The sequence below is a fragment of the Oryctolagus cuniculus genome, chromosome 7 (assembly GCF_051225735.1).
Source record: "Oryctolagus cuniculus isolate XC-2025 breed Fujian yellow rabbit chromosome 7, ASM5122573v1, whole genome shotgun sequence".
In the NCBI taxonomy this organism is placed as follows: Eukaryota; Metazoa; Chordata; class Mammalia; order Lagomorpha; family Leporidae; genus Oryctolagus; species Oryctolagus cuniculus.
The window spans coordinates 25287202-25306039 of NC_142873.1; the positions used below are offsets into that span (position 1 = coordinate 25287202).

General features: G+C 41.9%; 1 pseudogene; it reads right to left on the reverse strand.

The window, feature by feature from the left end:
- Positions 1 to 5981: 5981 nt before the first annotated feature.
- Positions 5982 to 7004, reverse strand: LOC100353657 (RNA-binding protein with serine-rich domain 1 pseudogene; annotated as a pseudogene).
- Between the last annotated feature and the right edge of the window lie 11834 nt (positions 7005 to 18838).

An 18838-nucleotide genomic window follows, 5' to 3' on the forward strand; every position in this document is an offset into this window, starting at 1 on the left:
CTTAGGAGAGTTCTGTAACCAGGTGTAGAAAGAGGTTGCTTCCGGGAGTTCTGTAACCTGGTTGTAGACATATGTTGCTTCCCGGAGTTCTGTAACCTGGGTGTAGAGAGACACAGTTTACGGGAGTCTGTAGCAAAGGAGAAGGCATATGCAGCATATGGGATTTCTGTAGCCTGAGTGTAGGAGATGCAGCTTACCAGTGTTCTATAACATGTGGGTAGAGAGACACAGCTAAAAGGAGTTCTGTAACCTGGGTGTAGAACGATGCAGTTTATGGGAGTTCTCTATCCTGGGTACAGAGAGAAGCAGTTTACAAAATTTCTGTAGCCTTGGAGTAGTCATACGCAGTATATGGGAATTCTATAGCCTTAGTTTATGCGACGCAGCTTATGGGACTTCTGTCATCTGGGTGTAGAGAGATGCTGTTTACATGAGTTCGGTAGCCTGGGAGTAGTAATATGCATTATATGGATTTCTGTAGCCTTACTGTAAGAGATGCAGCTTAAGAGAGTCTGTAACCTGGGTGTAGAGAGACGCAGCTTATGGGAATTCTGTAGACTGGGTATAGAGAGAAGCAGTTTAGATTTCTGTAGGCTGGGAGTAGGCATATGCAGTATATGGGAGTTCTGCTTCCTGCGTGTAGAGAGACGCAGTTTACGGCAGTTCTGTATCCTGGGTGTAGAGAGAAGCAGTTTCCAAGAGTTCTGTAGCCTGGGAATAGGAATAAACAGTATATGGTAGTTCTGTATCCTGCGTGTAGAAATACACAACTTACAGTAGTTCTGTATCCTGGGTATAGAGAGAAGCATTTTACATGAGTTCTGTAGCCTGGGAGTAGGTATACGCAGTATACCATATTTCTGTACTCTGAGTGTAGGAGACGCAGCATACAAGAGTTCTATAACCCGGGTGGAGAGAGACACAGTTTATAGGAGTTCTGTAGCCTGGGTGTAGGCATACGCAGTATATGGGATTTCTGTAGCCTGAGTGTAGGAGATGCAGCTCATGAGAGTTCTGTAACCTGGGTGCAGAGAGATACAGTTTATGGGAGTTCTGTAACCTGGGTTTAGAGGGACACAGTTTACAAGAGTTCTGTAGCCTGGGAGCAGGCATACACAGTACATGCGATTTCTGTAGCATGAGTGTAGAGAGACACAGCTTATGGGAGTTTGGTAACCTGGGTGTAGAGAGACACACTTTATAGGAGTTCCATAGCCTGGGAGTAGGCCTACACAGTATATGGGATTTCTGTAGCCTGAGTGTAGGAGATGCAGCTTACCAGAGATCTATAACATGGTTGTAGAGAGACACAGCTAACAGGAGTTCTGTAACCTGCATGTAGAGAAACGCAGCTCCTCCACCTAGTGGTGCAGGCACACCGAGTTCTACTCCCGGTCAGGTTGCTGGATTCTGTCCTGGTTGCCCCTCTTCCAGGCCAGCTCTCTGCTCTGGCCCAGGAGTGCAGTGGATGATGGCCCAAGTGCTTGGGTCCAGCACCCTATGGGAGACCAGGAGAAGCATCTGGCTCCTGGCTTTGGATCAGCGGGGTGTGCTGGCCACAGCACACCAGCCATGGTGGCCATTGGAGGGTAAACCAATGAGAAAGAAAGACCTTTCTCTCTCTCTCTCTCTCTCTCTCCCTCTCACTGTCCACTCTGGTTACAAAAAAAAAAAAAAAAAAGAAACACAGCTTACAGGAGTTCTGTATCCTGGGTGTAGAGAGATGCACTTTATGGGAGTTCTGTAGCCTGGGAGTAGGCATATGCAGTATACAGGATTTCTGTAGTCTGAGTATAGGAGACTCAGCATATGAGAGTTCTGTAACCCGGGTGTAGAGAGACACAGTTTATGGGAGTTCTGTAGCCTGGGAGTATGTATATGCAGTATACAGAAAAACTGTAGCCTGAGTGTAGGAGATCCAGCTTACAAGAGTTCTGTAACCCAGGTGTAGAGAGACACAGTTTACAGGAGCTCTGTTTTCTGGTTGTAGAGAGAGGGAGCTTATGGGATTTCTGTAACCTGCATGCAGAGAGACGCAGTTTACAAGAGTTCTGTAGCCTGGGAATAGGCATATTCGGTATACTGGATTTCTGTACCCTGAGTGTAGGGGGCTCAGTATACGAGAGTTCTGTAACCTGTGTGTAGAGAGATGCAGCTTCCCGGAGTTCTTTAACTGGAGTGTAGAAAGACGCAGTTTACGGGAGTTTTGTAGCCTGGAAGAAGTCATACGTAGTATAGGGGATTTCTGTAGCCTGAGTGTAGGAGACACAGCTTACCAGAGTTGTATAACATGGGGGTGGAGAGACACAGCTAACAGGCGTCCACTAACCTGGGTGTAGAGAGATGTAGTTTACAGGAGTTCTCTATCCTGGGTATAGAGAAAAGCAATTTAGAAGAGTTCTGTAGCCTGGGAGTAGGCATACACAGTATACGGGAATTCTGTAGCCTTAGTTTATGAGATGCAGCATACGGGAGTTCTCTATCCTGAGTGTAGAGAGACGCACATTATGGGAGTTCTGTTGCCTGGGAGTAGGCATCAAAATATAAGGGATTTCAGTAGCTTGAGTGTAGGAGACTCAGCTTACGAGAGTTCTGTAACCCGGGTGCAGAGAGATGCAGTTTACAGGAATTCTCTAACCTGGATGTAGAAGCAGTTTATAAGAGTTCTGTAGCCTGGGAGTAGGTATATACATTTTACAATAGATCTGTAGACTGAGAGTTGGAGAAGCAGCATATGGGAGTTCGGTAAGGTGGATGTAGAGAGAAACAGTTTACACGAGTTCTGTAGCCTGGGAGTAGGCATACACAGTATACCGGATTTCTGTAGCCTGAGTGTAGAAGACTCAGCTTATGAGAGTTTGTAACCCGGGTGTAGAGAGACACACTTTATGGGAGTTCTGTAGCCTGGGAGTAGGCACACTCAATATATGGGTTATCTGTAGCCTGAGTGTAGGAGACTCAGCTCACGAGTTCTATAACCCGGCTGCAGAGAGATTCAGTTTACAGGAGTACTGTAACCTGGGTGTAGAGAGACACAGCTAACGGGAGTTCTGTAACCCAGTGTAGAGAGACGCTGTTTACACGAGGTCTGTAGCCTGGGAGTAGGAATACGCTTTATACTGGATTTCTGTAGGCTGAGTGTAGGAAACACAGCTTATGGGAGTTCTGTAACCTGGGTGTAGAGAGACGCAGCTTATGGGAGTTCTGTCGCCTGGGTGTAGTGAGAAGCAGTTTACAAGCGTTTTGTAGCCTGGGAGTAGGTAAATGCAGTATACCTGAGAACTGTAACCTGGTGTAGGGAGACGCAGTTTATGGGAGTTCTAAAGCCTGAGTTTTGGAGATGCAGTCCGGGAATTCTGTAACCTTAGTGTAGAGATATACAGCTTATGCAAGTTCTGGTTCCTGGGTGGAGGGAGAAGGAGTTTAGAAGAGTATATGGGATATCTGTAGCCTGAGTGTAGGAAATGCAGCTTACGGGAGTTCAGTATCCCGGGTGTAGAGACACAGCTTATGGAAGTTCTGTAACCTGCGTGTAGAGAGACTAAGTTTATGTGAGTTCTGTAGCCTGGGTGTAGAAAGACGTAGCTTATGGGAGTTCTGTATCCTGGGTGTAGAGAGAAGCAGTTTAGAAGAGTTCTGTAGCCTGGGAGTAGGCATACGCAGTATACAGGATTTCTGTAGCCTGAGTGTAGGAGACACAGCTTAAGAGAGTTCTGTAACTGGGTATAGATAGAGGCAGTTTACAGGAGTTCTGTAACCTGGGTGTAGAGATACGCAATTTATGGGAGTTCTGTAGCCTGAGTATAGGAGATGCAGTTTGTGGGAGTTCTCTAGCTTGGGAGTAGGAAAACACAGTACATGGGAGATTTGTAGTCTGGGTGTAGGGAGATGCAGCTTATGGGAGTTCTGAAGACTGAGTGTTGGAGACACAGTATACAGGAGTTCTGTATCCTGGGTGAACAGTTTCAGCTTATGTGAGTTCTGTAACCTGTATTTAGAGAGACATTGCTTCTGTAGTCTAGTTTATGCTGTCAGGGAGACAAGTCCTCTGTGACCTCTGGCAGACAAAGGAGACTGGTGTCCACTAAGGCTCTGAAATTCTGTCAATTTTAATTATTCAACAACAGTCTCTTTTTTCCTATATGATTTGGGCAGTTCTCATGCCAGCTATTACTTCTGCAAAGTATCAATTTTTGATCCTCTTCCTTTTCAAGTAGAGATTCTCAGAGGAGAGTATTTGCACATTCATGAATCACAGGTCTGTTGCCAGATGAAGTTCTGGTTACCCATAGGATGTGCAGCTTTTGCAGTAGTCTACATTTTTGGATGCATATTTATTTTTTGGCTTTCAAAAGAGAAATATCAATCAAGTATGCGTGACCCAAATAGTGAGTACATGTTCATAGCAACAGTGAACACAGCTAAAAAACCTACACCAACAGAACTCTCTGGCACCTGGGCACTGCACACATTGGCCAGTTCCACTCAACTTGAAGTGAGAAGAGTCCCTTGTTTCCTGGACTAGCGTTCAACTTGACTTGATTGGACCACATCCATCTCCTGCTTCTGTTTTGTTCATTCTGGACCAGTGACTCTAAAAGCCAGCAGGATTTGCACAGATTTCCTTGGTGCTGCTGCTTTCTCAGAACAAACACCTTCTTGGAGCTGGATCAGAAGTGGAGTAGCCGGGACTCGAACTGGTGCCCATATGGGATGCCGGCATTGCAGGCAGGTCTTTACCCACCATGCTACAGTGCCGGTCCCTACTTTCAACTTTTAAATAAACTTTTTAGATTCCACATATGAGTGAGATCATGCTGCAGTTGTCTTTCTGTGCCTGACCCACTTAACTTAACATTATGACCTACAATTCCATCCATGTTGTCACAAATAACAGTGTTGACTGGCAATCCATTGTATTTGTATGTATAAGCTACATTTTATTTACCCATTCATCACTTCATGGGCATTTAGGTTGTTCCCATTCTGTAGGATTGCTGATTGTTTCCTTTGCGGCACTTCAGTTTAAGGAAGTCCTATTTGTATGTTTTTGCTTTTGTTTCTTGTATATTTGCAGCCTGATTTTATAATAACCTTGCTATAATCTGTGTCTAATCAAATCCTATGGTTTCTTTTAGAAGTTTCATAGTTTCAAGTCTTATATGTAGGCCTTTATGCATAGTGAAAGATAGTCTATTTTCATTCTTCTCCCTTTGGAAATCAAATTCTTCCTGCATCATTTATTGAGAACATATCCCTTTCTCTAATGTATATTCTGAGCACCTTTGTCAAAGATCAGTTTCCTGTAGATGCGTGTGTTTATTTCTAGGTCTTTATTGCATTCCATTGGCCTATTTATTTATTTTTATTCTAATACCATTCTGCAGCACATATAATATATTTTTCTTACTTTTTTTTTTTGCGTTCTAACCTGGGTTTGTTCAACACAATTCTCCCATCTACACAACAAAGCACAAACGCAACAGGTATCTAAAATGCTACAAAGTTACAAAACAAAACAGGAATTTGATAGTACTGACTGTGCACTAAAAGCCGAAAGAGTAATGTACATGTTGCCAAGGTAACCAGCAGGCCCACCCTGAGTGGCAGGTGCCAATGGGGGTTTCCATGATGACCCTGCAGTGCGAGCTCTTGGCTCACCAAGACCTGGAGGGCTGTCTGTGAGTATGGGAGACAGAGCCACTCATGGCCACCCTCTGGCCCAACAGGAGCTGATGTAGGACAGCTGTGCCCAGCAAGGGTGAGCAAGCTACAGCCTGGCCCAGGCCACCTGTGGGTCAGTGCACTCCCAGGTGGAGCTGCGTTGTACCAGGAGCCTCACTCGTCCCTGCCGAAGGGACTCTTGGAAACAAGGAATGGGTGACTTTCTAGCTCTGGAACTGGAGGGCGTCTGTCAGGGCACAACCCCACACCAGCAGGGCTGCAGCCAGGACCGACCTGCAGAGACGTCTCCACCAAGGCCTCTGAGCCTGCCTGAGTGAGGAATTCCCTTTCCTACTGATCCTTTTCTGGCTAGGAAAGCAACAAAACTGAGGAGGATGGGACATAAGTTACAGGGGCATGAGTTTCACTGGCTCTGCTTATCGGGAAGAGTTGGAGCTGGAGCGGCTCCTGTGGCAGTGGCTGCCAGGAGAGCAGGATCGCCGGAACACGGGAGGCCTGCACCTCGGGGAGCGATACCTTCTCCACATCCGTGGGGGTGACTGGCGCCACATAGGAGGCAGTAGGAGCATTCTCCTGGGAGGACTGAATCGTCAAGGGGGTGGCTGGGGCCAGGGGGTCAGCACAGCAGTAGCAGTATCTGGCCATCAATCTGTCCTCCGTCCATGTGCTTCAGTGCCTTCTCAGCCTCATCTGGTTCTCAAACTCCACATAAGCGTAGCCTTTGACAGGTGGGAGTGCATCCTGTCGACAGGCATGTCAATCATTTTAATCTTCCCATAGGTGGAAAATATCTCCATGATGTGGTCCTTGGTCACATTCCTGGTGAGCCTCCCAATGTGCACTTTGGTGGGTTTAGGGGATGGGCTCCGTCTTTTCCTCTCCTTTTCATCTCTTTTAGGGGGTTTGGATTTGGAGCATGAGCACCATCTGTGGTGCCTGTGCTGGGAGGGGTTTGGGGAGCCAGAGGAGCTGCTGGAGCTGGAGCTGTGGGAGGAGCTGGAGCTGCCGGAGTGGCTGGATGCTGAGGAGGAGCTGGAGCTGCTGCTGGAGCCCATGCTGGTGCTGGTGCTGGAGCCCGAGCTGGAGCGAGACCTGGTGCTGCTGCTGCTGCTGGAAGTGCTGCGCCACTTTTGCACCTTGTCCTGGCTGCAATCCTTCTCACTGGACTCCTTGGTGGCCCCTTTATCTTTGGAGCAGTCTTTGGACTTCTCGTCAGAGCGGTCTTTGCGCTTGGTAGGAGAAGGAGCCCTAGTGCTGGACTTTTTATTATTTTCTTTGACTCCTAGCAAGCTCTTCTTTTTCACTCCTGATAAATCCATTCTCCCCTTCTGAGGTGTTCAAAGCAGCAATGGCGGCCTCACTTATCTGAACTCTCACTTCTAACTCGATTCTGAGAAATGATCCCTAATCGATTGCAATTTACACCAAAGAGCAGCATCTTCCCACCACCACCACCTCCTCCTGCTCTCCTCAGCCACCGAGGCTGGCGCTTTTCTTTTGTTCTTTTTTTAATATCAAGATTACAAAGCTGTGTTCTGCTTCTCTCTTGAATTGTACTTAAAAGAATTCACTTTGAGAAGTTTCTCAGGCCTTCCTCTCTTGGCATTCCCTTCCTAACACTGTGGCAGGAGGTGTCTGACTTCCATAAGTATACTCTGAAGAGAAATTTATAAAATTGTGACCCATGGGCTACAGAATACAAATTTTGGAATAAGTCAAAGGTAAAGAATATGCCAGACCCAAAAGAATGTAAGAACTGTATTGTGGTGATGCTTTTTAAGACTCTGAATTAAACTATGTCTGAAGTCAAAATTTTATCCAATCTTTTTCATCACATAAGTCAATATTAACCTTTTTGTGTTAACCATTTGAGTCTGTCCTGTCCACCTGCCATTCTCAATAGAAATAATTCAAATTAGGATAAATGTCTTACATAGATGAAAACAAAAGTCAAACCAAGGAGTAGATTGAAATATAAATTAGGAAAGTGTTTGCCTCATGCAGAGCTTTTGTGTTAAATTTCTAAAAGTCAAGATTTTATTATTTGAACATATGCCTACAAAATGTTGACTATGAACATACATTCTTGATAGAGATGGTACTGCCCAAAGTAGGCAAGAGTGATTTGTCTCAGGATTGAAAAATCTTACTGTTTTTATGTATTAACATAGATATGCATGCAATATATAAACATATCTAGAGCATATTGGTAGTATTAAAATTTAGTGAAGGAAAGAGAACAATTGGGGTGAAATTATACAATAAAGTTTTCAGTAGAGGACAATAATGGAATAAAGTTAAGGAGAAATTCAGAGAAATGCAGATATAAACAAATGTCAGTGCTATAGGCAGTATGAGGAATACACAAGTTATAATAAGGACCAAAGATGAATTATCTGTAATACTGAAGTGATAGATGATTAAATGAGGAATAAAATTATGTAATAAAGTACACTCTACCTTATTCAAAAATCTAGGTAATCAAAGAGAAAAGGCACATCTAGTCACAGGGGCCTGTGTGAGTCAAAAGCATGGAAGCATAATACAGCCTGGCTCAGTATGTCTGCCATTTAGGCTATGAATAGAGCAAGCAAGCATATCAGGGAGAAATATCTAGTTAATAGTGAATTAAACACAGAAAATTTTTTGTCTCTTCAGAATTCTGGAGAGTTTAGTTCAGTGGCTCAAGGATATCAAGGCTGGCATCTCTGAAATTTCTGTTGACTTTTCCTATGTTCCTCCTGCTGCATCTTCATTGTTTGTCTGCAGTAACTCCAAACAACTATGATTAAGTTCAGAAGATGAAAAATCACACTTATTTTATTCAACTTTGATAATGAAAATAAAACTTCACCCTGAAAACCATTTTCCATACTATCCATTATATCTGTTGAATAATCTGGGTATCTCAGGCAGTCCCCATTCTCAAGGAAGACTGGAAATAGAGATAAAATGATTATAATTACTTGTTTAAATATTATGATATGGGTTTCTCTCTCTCCGCTCACCTCTCAAAGGCGAGCAAGACAAAGAGCAGGCGCCATCTTGGACATACGTCATAAGCAGAGCGACCTCAGGTCTGCACCGGCCCTGAGCCTAGCAGAAAAACCTGACTCTGGGCAGGGCGAATTAACAGGAGATTAGGACCTAGTGAATTTGTGGTGCTGCTGAACTGAGACTGTGAAAAAAGAGATGGTGGGGGAGAGAACTCACAGAATTCACGTGAGTACTCTCCAGAGACACTACAATTCCGTAACTTTGGCAACCCAGTGGGAGACTGAAGGAGAATTTGAGCCCACTCTGAGGGCAGAACAGATTCCCTGTGTGGTCCTTGGGAAAGAGCTTCCAATCTCTGGCTCCTGTGGGTATATCATTTGCCTGCTAACTACCTCCAACTTCGTTCAGCTGTGTGGAATTACTTCCCTTTTGAATGAAAGAAAGAAAGAAAGAGAGACAGATCTACCATGCCTAACCTTGGAGTGTCACCTTTGGCACACCAAACAGAGCTCTCAGGCCACACCCATCTCAAGCCTCTAAGGCTCCATCAAAAACAGAGAGTCCATAGTCATAGTATAACAAGAAAAAGCACCACAGTGAAGAAACCAAATATCTCCAATATGCCAAATAACAAACGCAAAAACCGAGGTAATAAAAACAAGGAAGTCACCATGACGCCCTCAAATGAAAAAGACACCCCAATTCAAGATTATGAAGATGATGACATAGAAGAAATGCAAGAAGCAGATCTCAAAAAATTGATAAGAACATTAAGAAGTTCTCAAAAACAAATTCTGGAACTACAGAAATCCTTAATGGACAAGATAGAAAATCTCTCTCGTGAAAATGAAATATTAAGGAGGAATCAAAATGAAACAAAACAACTAGTACAACAGGAAACTGTGATAGTGACTGAAGTGAAGAATTCAATAGATCAAATGAAAAACACAATAGAGAGCCTTACAAACAGAATGGGTGAAGCAGAAGAGAGAATATTGGACTTAGAAGACAGAGAACAGGAAAGGATACAGTCAGACCAAAGAAAAGAAGAGGAAATTAGAAATCTAAAACATATTGTCGGGAATCTTCAGGATACTATTAAAAAACCCAACTTCTAGGAGTTCCTGAAGGCATGGAGAGGGAGAAAGGATTAGAAGGCCTTTTTAGTGAGATATTAGCAGAAAATTTCCCAGGTTTGGAGAAGGACAGAGAAATCCTAGTACAGGAAGCTCACAGAACCCCTAATACACACGACCAAAAGAGATCCTCACCACAACACGTTGTAATTAAACTCTCCACAGTGAAACATAAAGAAAAGATCCTAAAATGTGCAAGAGAGAAACGTCAGATTACTCTCAGAGGATCTCCAATCAGACTCACAGCTGACTTCTCATCAGAAACTCTACAAGCTAGGAGGGAATGGCGAGATATAGCCCAGGTACTAAGAGAGAAAAACTGCCAGCCCAGAATATTATATCCTGCAAAGCTATCATTTGTGAATGAAGGTGAAATAAAGACTTTTCATAGCAAACAGAAATTGAAAGAATTTGTTGCCACTCGTCCAGCCCTGCAAAAGATGCTTAAAGATGTGTTACACACAGAAACACAGAAACACGGTCATCAATATGAAAGAAGGTAAAGGAAGGAAACCAAGGAAGGAAACCTCACAGCAAAAGATCACAGGGAATTCAAAGCATATATTAGAACTTCTCTTTGGCAAATGGCAGGGCAAAGTTACCAGTTATCATTAGTCACATTGAACATGAATGGCCTGAACTGTCCAGTTAAAAGACACCGATTGGCTGATTGGGTTAAGGAACAAAGCCCATCTATTTGCTGCTTACAAGAAACACATCTTTCCAACAAAGATCCATACAGACTGAAAGTGAAAGGCTGGAAAAAGATATACCATGCCAACAGAAATGAAAAAAGAGCGGGCATAGCCATCTTAATATCAGACAACATAAACTTTACCACAAAAACCATTAAGAGAGACAAAGAGGGACACTACATAATGATTAAGGGATCAATTCAGCAGGAAGATATAACAATTATCAATGTATATGCACCTAACTACAGGGCACCGGTTTATCTAAAAGATTTGTTAATGGACTTAAAGGGAGACTTAGACCCCAATACAATAGTACTGGGGGACTTCAATACTCCACTCTCAGAAATAGACAGATCAATAGGACAGAAGATCAACAAGGATACAGTAGATTTAAATGACACTATAGCCCAAATGGATCTAACAGATATATACAGAACTTTCAATCCTACAGCTAAAGATTTTACATTCTTCTCAGCAGCACATGGAACCTTCTCTAGGATTGACCACATACTAGGCCATAAAGCAAGTCTCAGCAAATTCAAAAGAATTAGAATCATACCATGCAGCTTCTCAGACCATAAAGGAATGAAGTTGGAAATTAGCAACTCAGGAATCCCTAGAGCATACACAAACACATGGAGATTGAACAACATGCTCCTGAATGAACAATGGGTCATAGAAGAAATCAAAAGAGAAATCAAAAACTTTCTGGAAGTAAATGAGGATAACAGCACAACATACCAAAACTTATGGGATGCAGTAAAAGCAGTGTTAAGAGGAAAGTTTATATCAATAGGTGCCTACATCAAGAAATTGGAAAGGCACCAAATAGATGAGCTTTCAACGCATCTCAAGGATCTAGAAAAACTGCAGCAAACCAGACCCAAATCTAGTAGGAGAAGAGAAATAATTAAAATCAGAGAAGAAATCAACAGGATTGAATCAAGAAAAACGTTCCAAAAAATCAGCCAAACGAGGAGCTGGTTTTTTGAAAAAATAAACAAAATTGACACCCCATTGGCCCAACTAACTAAAAAAAGAAGAGAAAAGACACAAATCAATAAAATCAGAGATGAAAAAGGAAATGTAACAACAGACACCACAGAAATAAAAAGAATCATCAGAAATTACTACAAGGACTTGTATGCCAGCAAACAGGGAAACCTATCAGAAATGGATAGATTCCTGGACACATGCAACCTAACTAAATTGAACCAAGAAGACATTGAAAACCTAAACAGACCCATAACTGAGACAGAAATTGAAACAGTAATAAAGGCCCTCCCAACAAAGAAAAGCCCAGGACCACATGGATTCACTGCTGAATTCTACCAGACATTTAAAGAAGAACTGACTCCAATTCTCAAACTATTCAGAACAATCGAAAAAGAGGGAATCCTCCCAAATTCTTTCTATGAAGCCAGCATCAGCTTAATTCCTAAGCCGGAAAAAGATGCAGCACTGAAAGAGAATTACAGACCAATATCCCTGATGAACATAGATGAAAAAATCCTCAATAAAATTCTCGCCAATAGAATGCAACAACACATCAGAAAGATCATCCACCCAGACCAAGTGGGATTTATCCCTGGTATGCAGGGATGGTTTAATGTGCGCAAGACAATCAATGTGATACACCACATTAACAGACTGCAGAAGAAAAACCATATGATTATCTCAATAGATGCCGAGAAAGCATTTGATAAAATACAACACCTGTTCATGATGAAAACTCTAAGCAAACTGGGTTTGGAAGGAACATTCCTCAATACAATCAAAGCAATCTATGAAAAACCCACAGCCAACATCCTATTGAATGGGGAAAAGTTGGAAGCATTTCCACTGAGATCTGGTACCAGACAGGGATGTCCACTCTCACCACTGCTATTCAATATAGTTCTGGAGGTTGTAGCCAGAGCTATTAGGCAAGAAAAAGACATTAAAGGGATACAAATTGGGAAGGAAGAACTCAAACTATCCCTCTTTGCAGATGACATGATTCTTTATTTAGGGGACCCAAAGAACTCTACTAAGAGACAATGGGAACTCATAGAAGAGTTTGGCAAAGTAGCAGGGTATAAAATCAATGCACAAAAATCAACAGCCTTTGTATACACAGACAATGCCATGGCTGAGGAAGAACTTCTAAGATCAATCCCATTCACAATAGCTACAAAAACAATCAAATACCTTGGAATAAACTTAACCAAGGATGTTAAAGATCTCTACGATGAAAATTACAAAACCTTAAAGAAAGAAATAGAAGAGGATACCAAAAAATGGAAAAATCTTCCATGCTCATGGATTGGAAGAATCAATATCATCAAAATGTCCATTCTCCCAAAAGCAATTTATAAATTCAATGCAATACCAATCAAGATACCAAAGACCTTCTTCTCAGATCTAGAAAAAATGGTGCTGAAATTTATATGGAGGCACAAGAGACCTCGAAAAGCTAAAGGAATCTTGTACAACAAAAACAAAGCCGGAGGCATCACAATACCAGACTTCAGGACATACTACAGGGCAGTTGTAATCAAAACAGCATGGTACTGGTACAGAAACAGATGGATAGACCAATGGAACAGAATTGAAACACCAGAAATCAACCCAAACATCTACAGCCAACTTATATTTGACCAAGGATCTAAAACTAATTCCTGGAGCAAGGACAGTCTATTCAATAAATGGTGCTGGGAAAATTGGATTTCCACATGCAGAATCATGAAGCAAGACCCCTACCTTACACCTTACACAAAAACCCACTCAACATGGATTAAAGACCTAAATCTATGACCTGACACCATCAAGTTACTAGAGAACATTGGAGAAACCCTTCAAGATATTGGCACAGGCAAAGAATTTCTGGAAAAGACCCGGGAGGCACAGGCAAAGCCAAAATCAACTATTGGGATTGCATCAAATTGAGAAGTTTCTGTACTGCAAAAGAAATAGGAAAGTGAAGAGACAACCGACAGAATGGGAAAAAATATTTGCAAACTATGCAACAGATAAAGGGTTAATAACCAGAATCTACAAAGAGATCAAGAAACTCCACAAAAACAAAACCAACAACCCACTTAAGAGATGGGCCAAGGACCTCAATAGACATTTTTCAAAAGAGGAAATCCAAATGGCCAACAGGCACATGAAAAAATGTTCAAGGTCATTAGCAATCAGGGAAATGCAAATCAAAACCACAATGAGGTTTCACCTCACCCCGGTTAGAATGGCTCACATGCAGAAATCTACCAACAACAGATGCTGGCGAGGATGTGGGGAAAAAGGGACACTAACCCACTGTTGGTGGGAATGCAAACTGGTCAAGCCACTATGGAAGTCAGTCTGGAGATTCCTCAGAAACCTGAAGATAACCCTACTGTTCGACCCAGCCATCCCACTCCTTGGAATGTACCCAAAGGAATTTAAATTGGCAAACAAAAAAGCGGTTTGCACCCTAATGTTTATTGCAGCTCAATTCACAATAGCTAAGACCTGGAACCAACCTAAATGCCCATCAACGGTAGACTGCTAACACTAACCGATAGAATAAATAAAGGGGAGAGTGATCCAACATGGGAAGTGAGATACTCAGCAGACTCATAGAATGGCGGATGTCCTAAATAGCACTCTGGCCTCAGAATCAGCCCTAAAGGCACTCGGATCTGGCTGAAAAGCCCATGAGAGTATTTCAGGCATGGAAAGCCAAGACACTCTGGCAAAAAGATCTCAGTGAGTGAGATCCCAGTGGAAAGAACAGGTCTTCAAAGAGGGAGGTGCCTTTCTCTGAAGGGAGGACAGAACCTCCACTTTGACTATGACCGTGTCTAAACAAGATAAGAGTCGGAGAACTCAAGGGGCTTCCATAGCCTTGGAAACTCATGACTGGTGCATAGGGAGATTACTGATGCCATAAACAGGAGTGTCAATTTGTAAAGTCAACAACAGGGGTCACTGTGCACTTACTCCTCATGTAGGATCTCTGTCCTTAATGTGCTGTACACTGAGGCTTAATGCTATAACGAGTACTCAAACAGTATATTTCACTTTGTGTTTCTATGGGGGTGCAAACGATTGAAATCTTTACTTAATGTACACTAAACTGATCTTCTGTAAAAAAAAAAAAAGAACTTGACTCTTACTAGGATTAAACATGACAATAGGTCTGATCTGATTTCATCATCATTTAAAAAAATCATTTATTATTTTTCACTTTATGTTTCTGTGTGGGAGCAAACTGTTGAAATCCTTACTTAAGGTATACTAAGCTGATCTTCTGTATATTAAGATAATCGAAAATGAATCTTGATGTGAATGGAAGGGGAGAGGGAGTGGGAAAGGGGAGGGTTGTGGGTGGGAGGGACGGTATGAAGGGGAAGCCATTGTAATCCATAAATCGTACTTTGGAAATTTATATTCATTAAATAAAAGTTAAAAAAAATAAGGGAAATATGAAAAAAGCCAAAGAAATGCAAGAGTCCTTTGTGATATTTGGCTGGATTTAGACACAAGGAAAGTGGCTGTTTCCAGATTCATCCCCTTATTCCACAGACTGACTTTGGAATTCTGATGGAATTCACTTCAAAATGGCACTCACACTCAATTTGGAGGGAATTAGTATCTGTCCCCTCAGCAGAAGGGTTTCATGTGATTACCAAAACACAGAAACTCATCTTGGTTGTGTTGCCTGTAGATTTCTAATTCTGAAAGGCCAATTTCATGTGTGCTTTTTTTTCTTTCATAATAGCTACTCTGTCCAAAATCTTGCTTGTATTGCGTCAGAATAAAAAATTTGGTAATAAGAAGGCAAAACCGACTCAGACCCAGAAAACATTAAGGAAATTGCCACACAAGAAACCACAAATTGGCTGAGGCACCCAAAATAATGACAGCAAGCCAGAATTGGAGCACCCAACAGCTGTGCCCTGATTGAAAAAGAAACCTCCTCCTGTGCCCTGAACTCCATATTGCAGGCTCAAAACCAAAGATCACATCAGAAAATTGATTACAAACCATGATAAATAAGAAAAAAGAGAAAAAAGCCAAAGAAATGCAAGAATCCATAATGATATTGGGCTTGATTTAATCGCAAGGAAACCGGCTGTTCCCGGATTCATCCACCCCTCCAGCTGACTGCCTGTGGAATTCTGACTGAATGAACCTGTAAATCGCAGTGAAACTCCGTTTGGAGGCAATTATTATCTGTCACCTCAGCCAAAGTGTTCCATTTTAGTTTCCCAAACATAAAAACTCACCTTGGTCATGTTACTTGTAGATTTCTAAGCTTCAAACGCCTATTTGTTGTGTTTTTTATTTCATAATGGCTACTCTGTCCAAACTCTTGTTTATATTGCGTCAGAATACAAAATTTGGGAAGGAAGAAGGCAAAACCAACTCAGACCCAGAAAACATATAGGAAATTGCCGCTCAAGAAACAACAAATTGCCTGAAACACCCAAAACAATGACAGTAAGGCAGAATTGGAGCAAGCCAACAGCAGTGCCCTGATTTAAAGAGACCATTCCTCCGGTGCCCTGAACTCCATATTGCAGCCTTAAAACCAAAGCTGACATTAGAAAATTCAATACAAACCACGATCAATAATAAAATTAGAAAAAAGCCAAAGAAATGCAAGAATCCATAATGATATTGGGCTTGATTTAGTCACAAGGAAACCGGCTGTTCCCGGATTCATCCACCCCTCCAGCTGACTGCCTGTGGAATTCTGACTGAATGAACCTGTAAATCGCAGTGAAACTCTGTTTGGAGGCAATTAATGTCTGTCACCTCAGCCAAAGTGTTCCATTTTAGTTTCCAAAACACAAAAACTCACCTTGGTCGTGTTACTTGTAGATGTCTAAGCTTCAAACGCCTATTTGTTCTGTTTTTTAGTTCATAATGGCTACTCTGCCGAAACTCTTGTTTATATTGTGTCAGAATACAAAATTTGGGAAGGAAGAAGGCAAAACCAACTCAGACCCAGAAAACATTTAGGAAATTGATGTTGAAGAAACCACAAATTGCCTGAAGCACCCAAAACAATGACAGCAAGCCAGAATTGGAGCAAGCCAACACCTGTGTGCTTTTTGAAAGAGAACCTTCCTCTTATGCCCTGAACTCAATATGCCAGCCTCAAAATCAAAGATCACATCAGAAAATTCATTACAAACCATGATAAATAAGAAAAATGAGAAAAAAGCTAAAGAAATGCAAGAATCCATAATGATATTGGGCTTGATTTAGTCGCAAGGAAACCGGCTGTTCCCGGATTCATCCACCCCTCCAGCTGACTGCCTGTGCAATACTGACTGAATTAACCTGCAAATCGCAGAGAAACTCCGTTTGGAGGCAATTATTATCTGTCCCCTCAGCCAAAGTGTTCCATTTTAGTTTCCAAAACACAAAAACTCACCTTGGTCATGTTACCTGTAGATTTATCAGCTTCAAATGCCTATTTGCTGTGTTTTTTATTTCATAAAGGCTACTCTGTCCAAACTCTTGTTTGTATTGCGTCAGAATACAAAATTTGGGAAGGAAGAAGGCAAAACCAACTCAGACCCAGAAAACATTTAGGAAATTGCCGCTCAAGGAACCACAAATCAGCTGAGGCACCCAAAACAATGACAGCAAGCCAGAATTGGAGCAAGCCAACAGCTGTGCCCTGATTGAAAAAGACCATTCCTCTCGGTGCCCTGAACTCCATATTGCAGCGTCAAAACCAAAGCTCACATCAGATAATTCATTACAAACCATGATAAATAAGAAAAATGAGAAAAAAAGGCAAAGAAATGCAAGAATCCATAATGATATTGGGCTTGATTTAGTCGCAAGGAAACCAGATGTTCCCGGAATCATCCACCCCTCGAGCTGACTGCCTGTGGGATTCTGACTGAATTACCTGAAATTTGCAGTGAAACTCAGTGTGGAGGCAATTAATGTCTGTCGACTCAGCCAAAGTGTTCCATTTTAGTTTCCAAAACACAAACTCACCTTGGTCCTGTTACTTGTAGATGTCTAAGCGTCAAAGGCCTATTGGTTGTGTTTTTTAGTTCATAATAGCTACTCTGTCCAAACTCTTGTTTGTATGACATCAGAATACAAAATTTGGGAAGGAAGAAGGCAAAACCTACTCAGACCCAGAAAACATTTAGGAAATTGCCCCTCAAGAAACCAAAAGTCAGCTGAGGCACCCAAAACAATGACAGCAAGCCTGAATTGGAGCAAGCCAACAGCTGTGCCCTGATTGAAAAAGAACCTTCCTCTTGTGCCATGAACTCAATATTGCAGCCTCAAAACCAAAGCTCACATCAGAAAATTCATTACAAACCATGATAAATAAGAAAAATGAGAAAAAAGCCAAAGAAATGCAAGAATCCATAATGATATTGGGCTTGATTTAGTCGCAAGGAATCCGGCTGTTCCCAGATTCATCCACCCTCTAGCTGACTACCTGTGGAATTCTGACTGAATTAACCTGAAAATCGCAGTGAAACTGAGTTTGGAGGCAATTAATGTCTGTCACCTCTGCCAAAGTGTTCCATTTTATTTTCCAAAACACAAAAACTCACCTTGGTCATGTTACCTTTGGATTTCTAAGCTTGAAACGTCTATTTGTCGTGTTTTTTATTTCATAAAGGCTACTCTGCCGAAACTCTTGTTTATATTGCGTGAGAATACAAAATTTGGGAAGGAAGAAGGCAAAACCAACTCAGAGCCAGAAAACATTTAGGAAATTGCTGCAAAGAAACCACAAATCGGCTGAGGCACCCAAAACAATGACAGCAAGCCAGAATTGGAGCAAGCCAACAGCTGTGCCCTGATTGAAAAAGACCATTCCTCCGGTGCCCTGAACTCCATATTGCTGCCTTAATACCAAAGCTCACATCAGAAAATTCATTACAAACCATGATAAAGAAGAAAAACAGAAAAAAAAAACAAAGAAATGCATGAATCCATAATGATATTGGGCTTGATTTTGTCACAAGGAAACCGGCTGTTCCCGGATTTTCCACCCCTCCAGCTGACTGCCTGTGGAATTCTCACTGAATTAACCTGAAAATCGCAGTGAAACTCAGTTTGGAGGCAATTAATATCTGTCACCTCAGCCAAAGTGTTCCATTTTACTTTCCAAAACACAAAAACTCACCTTGGTCGTGTTACCTGTAGATTTCTAAGCTTCAAACGCCTATTTGTTGTGTTTTTTATTTCATAATGGCTACTCTGCCCAAACTCTTGTTTGTATTGCGTCAGAATACAAAATTTTGGAAGGAAGAAGGCAAAACCAACTCAGACACAGGAAACATTTAAGAAATTGCCACTCATGAA